Source organism: Eptesicus fuscus, chromosome 12 (genome assembly GCF_027574615.1).
Source record: "Eptesicus fuscus isolate TK198812 chromosome 12, DD_ASM_mEF_20220401, whole genome shotgun sequence".
NCBI classification, from domain to species: Eukaryota; Metazoa; Chordata; class Mammalia; order Chiroptera; family Vespertilionidae; genus Eptesicus; species Eptesicus fuscus.
In genome coordinates, this window is record NC_072484.1 from 25,199,370 (window position 1) to 25,211,822 (window position 12,453).

Sequence of the window (12,453 nt, forward strand, 5' to 3'; positions counted from 1 at the left end):
TCAATAGTTTTTGCACCTAATTTTGTTATTTCTACTGTTGTTTCTTGGTCTTTTGTTTTTTGTCTCCTGACTTAAGACACTGATAATATGCCATCCTATATAATAAAAGGCTAATATGTAAATAGACCAAATGGCAGAACAACTGGTTGCTATGACACACATCGATCACCAGGGGGCAGGCACTCAACACAGGAGCTGCCTCCTGGTGGTCAGTGCACTCCTACAGGGGGAGCGCCGCTCAGCCAGAAGCCGGGATCACGACTGAGCTCAGTGGCAGTGGCAGGAGCCTTTCTGGCCTCCTTGGCAGTCAGACATCCCCTGAGGGCTCCCGGACTGACAAAGGGTGCAGGCTGGGCTGAGGGACCTTCCTCCCCCTGCCCCCCACCCCGTGCACAAATCTCATGCACCTCCAGTCATATAATAAAGTAACATTTGAGGTGGGACTTTAGGAATGGGGGCAGAGAATGATGGAATAGGAACAGGGCATTGTAAGCAGAGAAAATTGGGGGGTGGGGAGAACAGAGGCAAGCAAACAGGGCAGTATTTAGAGGGAATGGGGAATAGTCTAATATAAATTTGAAAAGAAAGGGGGAGTTGCAACAACAAAAAAGTAAAATTGAGGCCAGAATACAAACAACATTTAATGTCTACTCAGGTATCTGAAGATAATTTAGCAAAAGAATGTAATATCACCAAAGGCTTTTTTTGGTGTGTGTGTGTGTGTGTGTGTGTGTGTTGTGTGTGTGTGTGTGTTTAGGGTGTGAAGTGAGGGGACTATGGCTTAGAATGTGTGTTAGGGAGATTATGTGGCAGCCTTGTCAAAGATGGATTTGAGGCTGAGAAACCAAACAGGGGGAACTCATTTAGGAAGTTGTAATAGTCCAGGTGAGAAGCACAGCCACTTTGAACTCTACACTGTAGGTGGAGGACTTGGGAGAAACAGAAGAGAACAACTGTGAGTGAAGCCAAATAACTGACCACCAAGCTTGATGTATTCACAGAAAACAATAGAAATAACTTTTTAAAAGCTTTAAAATAAAGCTTCTTCAAAGCAAATCTAAAACTAAGAGTAATAACAACTGGCACTGATTTTTAAAATATGGTTCTGGTTTAATATTTTCTGGGCTAAGGATCAAATTTATATATTTCCAGCTCCCTGGCAACTTCATACATTGGTAAAAGTATTCATAATTGATGGCAATGTACTACCTTGTATGCTTACTGGATCCAATCCCACACCAGAAATAGGTACAGTGAAGGCATTATAAAGAGTGGGGGAAATTTCACTGGTTCTGATCTTTTGGTTGAAACTAAGGCCTGTATTATATCAGGTCCAATAGAGGTACAGGGTGGGGCAAAAGAAGGTTTAAACTTGTGAGTACACTAAACACAGAGTATATTCTTGTATTATTATTTATTTATTATTGTACTAGAGGCCCAGTGCAAGAAATTCGTGCATGCGGGGGTGGGGAGGTATGTGTCCCTCAGCCCAGCCTGCACCCTCTCTCCAATCTGGGACCCCTCGAGGGATGTTGGACAGCCCTTTCACAATCTAGGACTGCTGGCTCCCAACCGCTCGGCTGCCTGCCTGCCTGATTGCCCCTAACCACTTCTGCCTGCCAGCCTGATCACCCCCTAACCACTCCCCTGCCAGCCTGATTGATGCCTAACTGCTCCCCTGCTGGCCTTGTTGCCCCTAACTGCCCTCCCCTGCAGACCTTGCCCCCCCCAACTGCCCTCCCCTGAAGGCCTGGTCACTCCCAATGGCCCTCCCCTGCTGGCCTGGTCACCCCCAACTGCCCTCCCCTGCAGGCCTGGTCACCCCAACTGCCCTCCCCTACTAGCCTGGTCGCCCCCAACTTCCCTCCCCTTCAGGCCTGGTTGCCCCCAACTGCCCTCCTCTGCCAGCCCAGTCACCCCTAACAGCCCTCCCCTGTAGGCCTGGTTCCCCCCAACTGCCCTACCCTGCAGGCCTGATCGCCTCCAACTGCCCTCCCCTGCAGGCCTGGTTGCCCCCAACTGCCCTCCTCTGCTAGCCCGGTCACCCCTAACAGCCCTCCCCTGTAGGCCTGGTCCCCCCCAACCGCCCTCCCCTACAGGCCTGGTCGCTCCCAACTGCCCTCCCCTGCTGGCCTGGTCTCCCCCAACTGCCCTCCCCTGCAGGTCTGGTCGCTCCCAACTGTCCTCCCTTGCAGGCCTGGTCCCTGCCAGTTGCCCTCCCCTGCTCGCCTGATCACCCACAACTGCCCTCCCCTGCAGGCCATCTTGTGGTGGCTATCTTGTGTCCACGTAGGGGCAGCCATCTTTGACCACATGGGGGCAGCCATCTTGTGTATTGGAGTGACTGTCAATTTGCATATTACCCTTTTATTAGATAGGATTTTCCATCGGAATAACTGTAAACCCACTTTTGCTTCACCCCATAATGTGAACAACATTTAACTTTCTAGTAGCCACATTTAAAAAAAAAACACAACAAAACCCGGGAGACTAATTTTAATAATACATTTTATTTAACCCAATATTTTTTAGAATATTATTATTAATCATGTAATCAACATAAAATTACTGATATACTTTACATTTTTTAATGTGCTCAGTCTTTGAAATGAGGTGTGCATTTTGCACTTATGCTCACCTCAAGTGCATTGGCAATCTTTCAAGTGCTCAATAGCCACACATGCGGCTGGTGGCTGTGGCTGCTACATTGGCCAGTGCAGGTCTCCTGGATCCTTTGCTCTTTTTATGGACCCTTTGTGAAGCCAACTGTAGGAGAGCTTCATCACCACCTTCACTGCACAGCCACAGTTAGCTCATTACGACAGTAAAGCATAATTTATTTCATCACGTTCTCAGAAGGTGACCATCTAAATTTCCAACTGTGGAATTCCTAGAATCCATTAGCCTCCTGCAATCTTTTGAGATACACAAGAGATCTCATCTAGGCTGATTCAAAGATTCGGGGGGTGGGGAGGGGAGAGGAGGAAGCAGTGACCAAGAGAACTTTAGAAATAATCCAACTCTTGGTTTGGTGATGGTCACTGGGCTAAACGATATGTGTCCTACTTTGGATTCCCTAGTAGCAGACCCCGAGACAAGGATTTATGAGGAATGGGTTTATTACAAAGTGTTCCCTGCAATATTATGGGAACGTGAGCAGGGCTGGGATGGGAAGAAGGTAGAAGGGTGAGATACCAAGCAAATTCAGGCAGATGGAAAGTTTGGCCTAATTCTTTCCTGGGTAGACCACACCTCAAAAGAGGGTTTTCTGATCAGGGACAAGGGACCTGGAGTATGGTGAAACCTGTGCCTATTATTCTTGGTTAAGGCTGCTGGAGGGGATGGAAATCCCCAGGTACTTCCTGCTTTCCTTGATAGCAGGCAAAGAAGGGGTTCCAGCATCCAGAGGGAGCTGCCAACAAAGAGACGTGGGTGCTAGCTGTTGGGAGTGAAAGTCCACCAAGGTGTTGTGAGAATGGCAAAGGAATCAGAGGGGATATGGGCATAGCACTGCTTATTTCTAGACTTTTCAGCAGTAGCCAAAACCTTGGGAAAATTGGTTTACATGCATATGTTCCAGAGCAGTGCTTTCCAAACTTTCATGTGCAACAAATCACTGGGGTCTTATTGAAACGTAAATGCTGATCCAGGACATCTGGGGAGGGTACAGAGGATCTGTATTTCCTACAAGCTCCCAAGTGAGGAATATGCTACAGCATACCACGGAGTAGCAAAATTCTAGAGTCGACTTGCAACATTGACTGACTGACTGTTAGACATGTAGGACTTTAGGCTCCACACTAGATCTTCTGACTCAGATTTGCTTTTTTTTTTTCATGACATCCTTATATTTTTATGTGTATTAAAGTTTGAGCATACTGCTGGGCCAGGGACAATATTTTGAATAACAATGTGTTTCAGGACCTGGTCTAGGAAGCATTGCTCTAAGCTTTGTCTACTCATTTCGCAGGCAAGTAAAGAAATTACTTTGGTTATTAGTTCTAGAATAACCAAAAGCCGTCAGGGCTGAATTAAGAACAACATGGCTAAGGAGATGCAGCCAGAGCAGCTCAAAGGAGTCTCTGTTCATCTTGAAATGATGTTGTGCTTTCCTGCAGTGTAGACAGATCTGACTCTGGCAGGGCCCCATCAGTCCAGAGCTGGGCCCTGGCTAGTTTGGCAGCTTCTTATTTAATTGGGAGGACTTGTTTTCTACCTGCAGAGACATAGTTTTGATTATCTGACACCAAGCTGGGTTCAGCCCCTGCTATTTAAACCCGTGAAGTGCCTTAAGTGATATTTCCTGCTTTATGGTCCATCTCTTCTCATAAAACGGATAACAGAGACCCAAACTAGAGAAAATGGATCTAAAGATGAACTTGCATGGAGTTTCACCTGGAGTCGAAATGGGCATGTTTGTATATTACATCTGTGAGATTATTTCTGCAATTCCTGCTCACCCCTCTCACTCCCCGGCCAGGTGCTGGTGCCATCAATGAGCTGTCAGTCTCTTCACCTTAAGAGAGATCAGGTTTTCCTACTATGTCACAAAGTTAATGTACATTTATTTCTAAAGCTATTGAAATTCTGTCATACTTGGCACAGGAAATATGTGTTTGCTTAATACTACTAACAATTATTTCACAATTCTCTATTACCCTCCTAGGTATTGTTGGAGAATTTGCTCTGCACTGAGCTAAGTTCTTTGCATCCAAGATCGTAATTAATTCTTACAACAATTCTCTAGGAGGTAGGTACTGTTGTTAGCCTCATTTTACCGATGAGGATTCAGTTTCATAGCACTTCTAAAACATATGTCCTCAGAGCTAATAAAAGTCATGGTTTGGGATTAGATCACTTGTTTCATGGGCTCCAACATTTATGCTCTTAGATACTGTGCTCTCAGTCGTTTTGTCCTGGAGAATTTTAGGGTTGCTGATACATATAATTCAATAAGATAAAAAGATAAGTAAATCCACTTAATGGTTTTCTAAATGCTAAAACACTGATTTAGCATTTACTATAGGCTAGGCACTGCTCTAAGCATTTTTTAAATAATGAACTCATTTAATCCTCACAACCACCTTCTGAGATATAGTCTATTATTACCACCCCATTTTACAAATGGTAGAGGAGAAATGTCAGGGGAGATGATAAGATGGACAGAGGGGGTCTTGTAAAGAGAGATTTAAATGCAGGTTTTGTAAAGAGAGATTCAGTTATAACACATTTCACACTCCCCCCAGATACAAATACTCATCATGCAGCAGTTCAACACTATTCCTAGTTCTGAGAACAGACCTTTCTCCATTGGCAATTCACACCTCTTAACTTTGTCCTAACTTATGACTGCAAAGGGTACACAAACAAAGACAGGGTCTTCTGGAAGAAATACCATTCTTGCAGATCTTTTCATTTCCCATTGTGCTGGTTCACGTTATCTTTAATGTTTTAATGTATTGACTTTATCCTTCCCCCTTTTCAGTTTTACATACATCTGGTACACATAAAAATACAGAGAGTAGTGTAACAAACAGATCTAAGTTTAACAAATGTCAACGTTTTGCCATATTTGTTTTCATACTTTTTTAAAAATATATGTACAAAAGATATTGTGGTGCAGATTAATTCTATGCTGTGGTTCTTCCTGACTCCATTCTTCTCCCTCTCCCCAGAAGCAAGCTCTTTTTTGAAAGGTACTAGTAGATATCAATACCATCTCTTTTCATACAGAATTATGAGGAGAAGGGTATACAGATCAGGGTTCAGCAAACTAAGGCCTAAGGGCTAAATCCAATCTACTGTCTGTTTTCATAAATGAAGTTTTATTGGGACACCAACATGCCCCTTCATGTATGTACTGTCTACGGCTGCTTTCATGCTACAATGGCAGAGTTGAGAAGCAGCAACAGAGACTTCAGAAATGCCAAATATTTACTATCTGGCCTTTTACAGAAAAAGATTGCCACTCATTGGTATGGGACCCTGTATGTTTAAAATACTACATAAATTATATCATATTGTATGTATCCTTTGGCTAATGTATACTTGCAACCAACATTATGTCTTTAAACTGTATCCTTGCTTCTGCAGGTGGATCTATTTAGTTAGTTTTAATTACTACACTATCCCACTATAGGAATGTATAATTTATTAATCCATATTTTTATTGATGAACATTTCTTGTCTTTTCCTTCAGAAATGTTTCTTTGCACAAGCATACTTCCTGTCACATCTGAGAGATTCTCTAAGATGAATATCCTGATGAATTCTTAGAATCCATGCATCTTCCTAGTAACAGATGCTGCTAGTTGCTCACCAAAGTAGCCAGGGCACTGTGCTTTCTTATTGCCAGGAGCTTTTATTTTCCCATGCTCTCCAAAACTTGCTATTATCTGACTTTCAGAAAATTTTTGCAGAGGTCTCAATTGGCATCTCAAATTTAACAGTATGGTTGAACATCATTTTATATATGATGGGGCTGTTCCACTTCTTCTGTAAATGTTCTGTTCACATTCTTTTTAAAAAGATGTATATTTTTATTGATTTCAGAGAGGGAGAGAGGGAGAGAAGGAGAGAGGGAGAGGGAGAGAGAGAGAGAAACATCAATGATGAGAATCATTGATCAGCTGCCTCCTGCACGCCCTCCTATTGGGGATGGAGCCCACAACCCGGGCATGTGCCCTGACCGGGAATGGAACCACGACCTCCTAGTTCATAGGTCGATGCTCAACCACTGAGCCACACTAACTGGGCTCTGTTTACATTCTTGACTCATTTTTATTTTAGGGTATTATGCTCATTGTCTTTAAAAAGGGGAGGGTTTTTGTTTGTTTGTTTGAGCTCAAACACAGGTCAGCAGTCAGTATCAGTCCTAGTGACAGAAAAGTGCCACACCAAGGCTGTGCATTGTAAAAGGCACCCATGGCATTGTGGCATCAAGGAGCCTGGGCCATGGCATGACCGACAGCAAGCATGTGGAGTTACAGAGAAAAGACAGAATGTGACCTCTGCTCTCAAAAACATGCATTCATTCAGAGGAGTCTTTGAGGAAACAAAACATTCTAAAAGGAATACTGAATCTCTCTCTCTGTCTCCCTCTCTCTCTATATATATACATGTGTAAATAGCTATAATTATCCTATATAATAAAGATGTATTATGCAAATGGTCATTATGCCATGAAGCATAACAATCGACCACGTAAAAACCAGATCACGGATCTGCAGGAGTGTGGGGCAGCGAGCTACAAGTGGGGGGTGGAGAGCTACAGGAGGGGCAGGGTAGCAAGCTATGAGGGGGGCAGGGGGAGCTATAGGAGGGTGGGGCAGCAGGTGGAGAGCTACTGGAGGGTGGCAGCGAGCTACTGGTAAGCTACTGGCACACGGATTCATGTGCAGGGCTACTAGTCCTATCTAATAAAAGAGTAATATGCAAATTGACCATCACCCCAACACACAAGATGGCCACCCCCATGTGGATACAAGATGGCCACCACAAGATGGCCTCAGGGGAGGGCAGTTGTGATCAGGCCAGCAGGGGAGGGCAGTTAGGGGTGACCGGGCTGGCAGAGGAGGGTAATTAGGGGAGATCAGGTCTGCAGGGGAGGGCAATTGGGGACAATCAGGCCTGCAGGGGAGGACAATGGGGGGGGGACCAGGCCTGGAGGGCAGTTGGGGGGGACCAGGCCTGCATGGGAGAGCAGTTAGGGACGACCAGGCTGGCAGGGGAGGGCAGTTAGGGGCAATAGGGCCAGCAGGGGAGCAGTTAGGTGTCCATCAGGTTGGCATGCAGAAATGGTTAGGGGCAATCAGGCAGGCAGACAGGTGAATGGTTGGGAGCCAGCAGTTCTGAATTATAAGAGGGATGTCCCAGATTGGAGAGGGTGCAGGCTGGGCTGAGCGACACACACGCCCCTCCCCCCAACCCTCGTACACGAATTTCATGCACTGGGCCTCTAGTACCATATAATTATATAAATAATGATGAGTCAATGGTTACCCAAATGAAGTAAAAAGAGTGGCAAATGATCATCTAAAAGCAGGTTATTTCCAAAGTGCCCTATTAGGAAGCCTCAATTTATTGTACTTAATTAATTTTTAACAGGTTCCTGGAATAAATAAAAATTTAAAACAAGTTATTTTAATATCTGAGATATATGATGGTCCTAGCAATGCATCATTTTCTATTTATTTCTTATTTATCTGTACACCGCTATTGCTGTCTCCAGTAATGGTGTTGTTTCCATGATGTCTGCTCATAAGTGGGTAGCCATTTGGGACTGGAGTAGGAAGAACATGCGGCTCATTCCAAGCTGCAGTGCCCGGCTGAGCACATTTCTCTCACCTACTGGCAAGCATCAGAATTCATCTTGCCCAGCATTCATCTTCATAGCACAGTAAAGCATTTTTTCATGGTGAAAGAGAAAGATGTTTTGCTTTGGCTAAGTTTTCATGATGAGAGGTTATCAGCTATGTCATTGTGAGTCTCAGGTGTATTTTGAGCATCAGCTGAGGAGACACCCTTCTCTCCCTCCAGCTAGTTTGCTGAGTAGCTGCTCATTTGTACATCCGAGAAATTGCAAATTCAGTGCCCACATATGAAACCCCAAAGGTTCATTTCTGTGGCTTTCATGTCAATCTGCTATATTCTTGAAATGGTTCTTTCCAAAAGCCTCGTGTCACTTTTGTGAAAACACTTGCTATTATGTCTTCTGAGACTAGCAGTGTCAATGCTAATTATTTCTTTGGTGGAATCTGCCAGAGTGCTGCGTACTATAGAAAATAAGTGTATGTACGCAGGCTCTGCAATTATAATTATTACCATTGTTTGTTTTTTTAAAATTAATTCTATTTGAAGAGATCAGATGAAAAAAAGATCTTAAAAGGAAAAAACCCCAGCTAATTTCTTTAGTAAGATATATGTCAAGTGGTAAAAAAGGAGTAATCATGATTTCTTGGGAGTTAAATGGTGCTGCTTATTCATTAAATAAAATGTGCCTGAAAAATTAAAACTGTATTCCTTGAAAATTAATCAGTAAACTACATATAGGTACTTCTTCATTGACTTATAACAACATATGGAATTTTGCTACAATATATGTTTTTCTCATTTGGAAATCCTTTTGTTTTAAATTACGTTTAATAATGCCGCCTATGATTACTTTAAACCTTTTTGCAAGCTAGATTCTTCCCATTCAAATGAAGGGGTCCTTTGGCTCTTGGTAAGTAAATATCGATTATGTTAGTCCTTCCTCTACTATGACCACTATTCCTTGCTTTGGCTCTGATTACCTCGATTTGACAATGCTTGCTGCCTATGGAGGCCACAGAAGAGGGACTCTGAAAAACAATTTGTGCCCGGCCAGCATGGCTCAGTGGTTGAGTGTCGACCTATGAACCAGAAGCTCACGGTTCCACATGCTTGGGTTGTGCACTCAATCCCCAGTGTGAGGCTTGTAGAAGGCAGCCAATCAATCTCTCATCATTGATGATTCTATCTCTCTCTCCTTCTCATTGCCTCTCTGAAATTAATTAAAAAATATTTTTTAAAAAGCCACAGTTAGTGCTTGTCTTCTACTTTAAAATTAAAATACTGGTATCAGTTAATTTAATGCTTCTGACTGACCCTTATATTGTTGATGCTTTTGCTAGTTTGTTTAAAAATATACTTTATTGGATGTCAGAACCCTACTCTGCCACTCCCTAGATGTGGGACTCACTGCTAAGTGCTAGCTAATATCCATTTCTCCTGTTCTAACAGAAACCTTACATTATTTAGTCTAGTGATATATCTAACTGAAAAGTACGTCTTCAACTTCCCCTTAGCTGGGGTGGCAACATGACACCTGGTAAATTATATGTTAGCAGGAGTCTGCTGCAAGGCTCTGGGAAAATGTGGTTTCCTGATGGGGGTGCTCATTTCTTGTTGTTGTTGGGAACACAAATGGCGTGAGGGGAGCTGCAGAGGCATCCTGATCTGAGAGCAAAAGGCCATGCCAATCACAGGGTGTGAGCCTGTTATTCTTGAGCCACTGACTCAATGCCACAACCACCCACCCACCTTCAGGCTTCCTGCTGCATGAGGAAATAAATGCAAACAAACAGAAAATCCTCCATTTCTTGATTAGTCTAAGCCACTATTTGGTTTAATTTTCTGTTATGGAAGGCCAAATGTAACCCCTGCATGGTAGAATCATCTTGGACAAGCTTTTCCTTTTTTTTTTTTTTTTTAATAACCCGTCCAAAATTAATTTTCTTATAAATTGAAGCTAATAACAGTATTTACTTCATAGAGCTGTTGTGAGAATTAAGGGAGGTGATTCATGTTAAATACTTTGACCAGTGGCAGACACAAAAAATCTTGGTAAATGGTAGCCATCTAAAAATATATTATTTATCAAAGAAGTACAAACATAGTTTTTAAAATATTGTCCAAGGAGTTATAATAAGAGTCCATAATTGCTTATGGCAGTGTACCCTAGTTCTGCTCTTAAAACATTTTTTAAAAATATATTTTTATTGATTTCTGAGAGGAAGGGAGAGGGAGAGAGAGATAAAAATATCAATGACGAGAGAGAATCATTTGATCGGCTGCCTCCTGCACACTCCCTACTGGGGATGGAGCCTGAAATTCAGGCATGTGCCCTGACAGTGAATTGAACCTTGACCTCCTGGTTCATAGGTCAGTGCTCAACCACTGACCCACATTGGTGGGGCTAGTTTGCTTCTGGGCAAACTATGTTCAGCATTTCTATTCTTAAATTTCTGGGAGTACTTCCATATTTATCAAGAATATATTTGTACCTTTTTCTCAGTTTAACTACTGCTACCCAGCTCTGACTGATGAGGCTTCAAAACTTTTATCCCATCTCCTATTGCCTTCCGTCCTTCCCCCTGATGGAATTGTATCACTCTTACTCTTTCCCTGGTCACTTCTACAACCTCAGGCAACACACTTAGACCATTTCTTTATCCCCCAATAAAAGATAGCATCCCTTGGCTTCTCTGTTTGTGAGAGGTCATTTACTCACCAATCCTTTTACCTCTAACTCTTGTTACCTTAAATTTACTTCTTAAATTGTCAAAGTTGAAAGATAAAAATCTTGTCCAGTATCCACAGTTGGCTTCAAATATTTGCATGTAAATTGACTTTAAATTTTTAAAACCAAGAAAATAAAAATGCACATGATTACAAAAGTGGAAATACAATTTCTGCAGGGCTATGATGATCTTATTTGCTACAGTTTCAACACCATGAACCACATGGCTTTCAAAAGGGAACTATCCTAATACCAAATAATATCAATCTTTTTTGGCTGCTCTCCTAGTTGTTGAAAGTCCTGCATGCTCTAGCATGGCTTATATTTAGATAATGCATTTCCTATATATTTATCCCTCCTTCTACCTTGGTTTTCTTTTTTTTGGGGGGGGAGGGGCAGGGGGGGTGGGAGAAAGAAACAAGACTTTTTTTCACTTATCTAATCTCTTCTAGCTTCCTATTCACAATGCCTGAACCAATTGCACTCCTGTACTAGCTTTCACATATTTTGTTCTATTATGTCCTTCATATATTCCTCTCATGTTTTATCCTTTCCATTGGCTACTGTACTCTATAGAGTGACTATGCATGTACTCTTATCTTTTCTCTCTTATTGCCACTGTTTGCCCATTACTTTTTGGCTGTTTGCTGCCTTCATTGTTGTTGTATGGGTTCACATTCTGGGAGATTCACTTCGTACTCTTACAACAGTTCTGAAGAATTTGTATTTTCATTTTTTTTTATCTTATTTTTTATTTCTGAGAAAACTTAATTATTGTTGTTACCTATTTTTCACAGCATCTGGTTCTTATCTCCTGGATATAATATATTCGAAAATCTCTCTGAAGATACTGGTTTGTTTTTTTTTGGTTTTTTAAATGATTTGCTCCTTGAATTATCTCTTTATCTTCTATTACCATTTCACTTTCTGCTTATCTTGGCCTCCTTATCATTCAATGCTGTAGTCTTTCTCAATAGCCTGTGGATATTTTGTTTTTAGTTCACATTTTAGACTGGGGCAGTGAAGGGCTGACAGGGAGCTCTGAGTCTGTAAGTGGAATTTACTGGCTTGCAGACTTCTGTTCAGGGTAAGCATGTGGGTACCAGCTGCAATGGTGTGGTATTTTGCTAGAATGAGAAGAGCTTTACTCTGGGTCCTTACCTCCAATGCTTGCTACCTTCTGCGCTTATCCCTTTAACTGACATAAACTTAACCTTTAGTACTTAATCCACAATCTGTTGGAGCCTCTCTCAATTGCTTCTGAGCGGGCCAGTAATTTCCTTGGCTGTAGCCCTATACGTGGGTTGGACTGTGGTTTTCTTCACTTCATCAGGCATTCCCCTTGGTCCATTTCTTCTTCTGAAAACTTATTGAAATATGTCATCTCCTAGTGACCCATCTCATTCTCTTCA

At 42.4% G+C, this 12,453-nt stretch overlaps 1 protein-coding gene across 1 annotated transcript in view; it reads right to left on the reverse strand.

Annotated features, from left to right (window-relative positions):
• PLCB1 (phospholipase C beta 1) overlaps positions 1–12,453 on the reverse strand; it is a 616,845-nt gene that overhangs the window by 191,085 nt on the left and 413,307 nt on the right. The gene's annotated exons all lie outside the window — the stretch shown is intronic.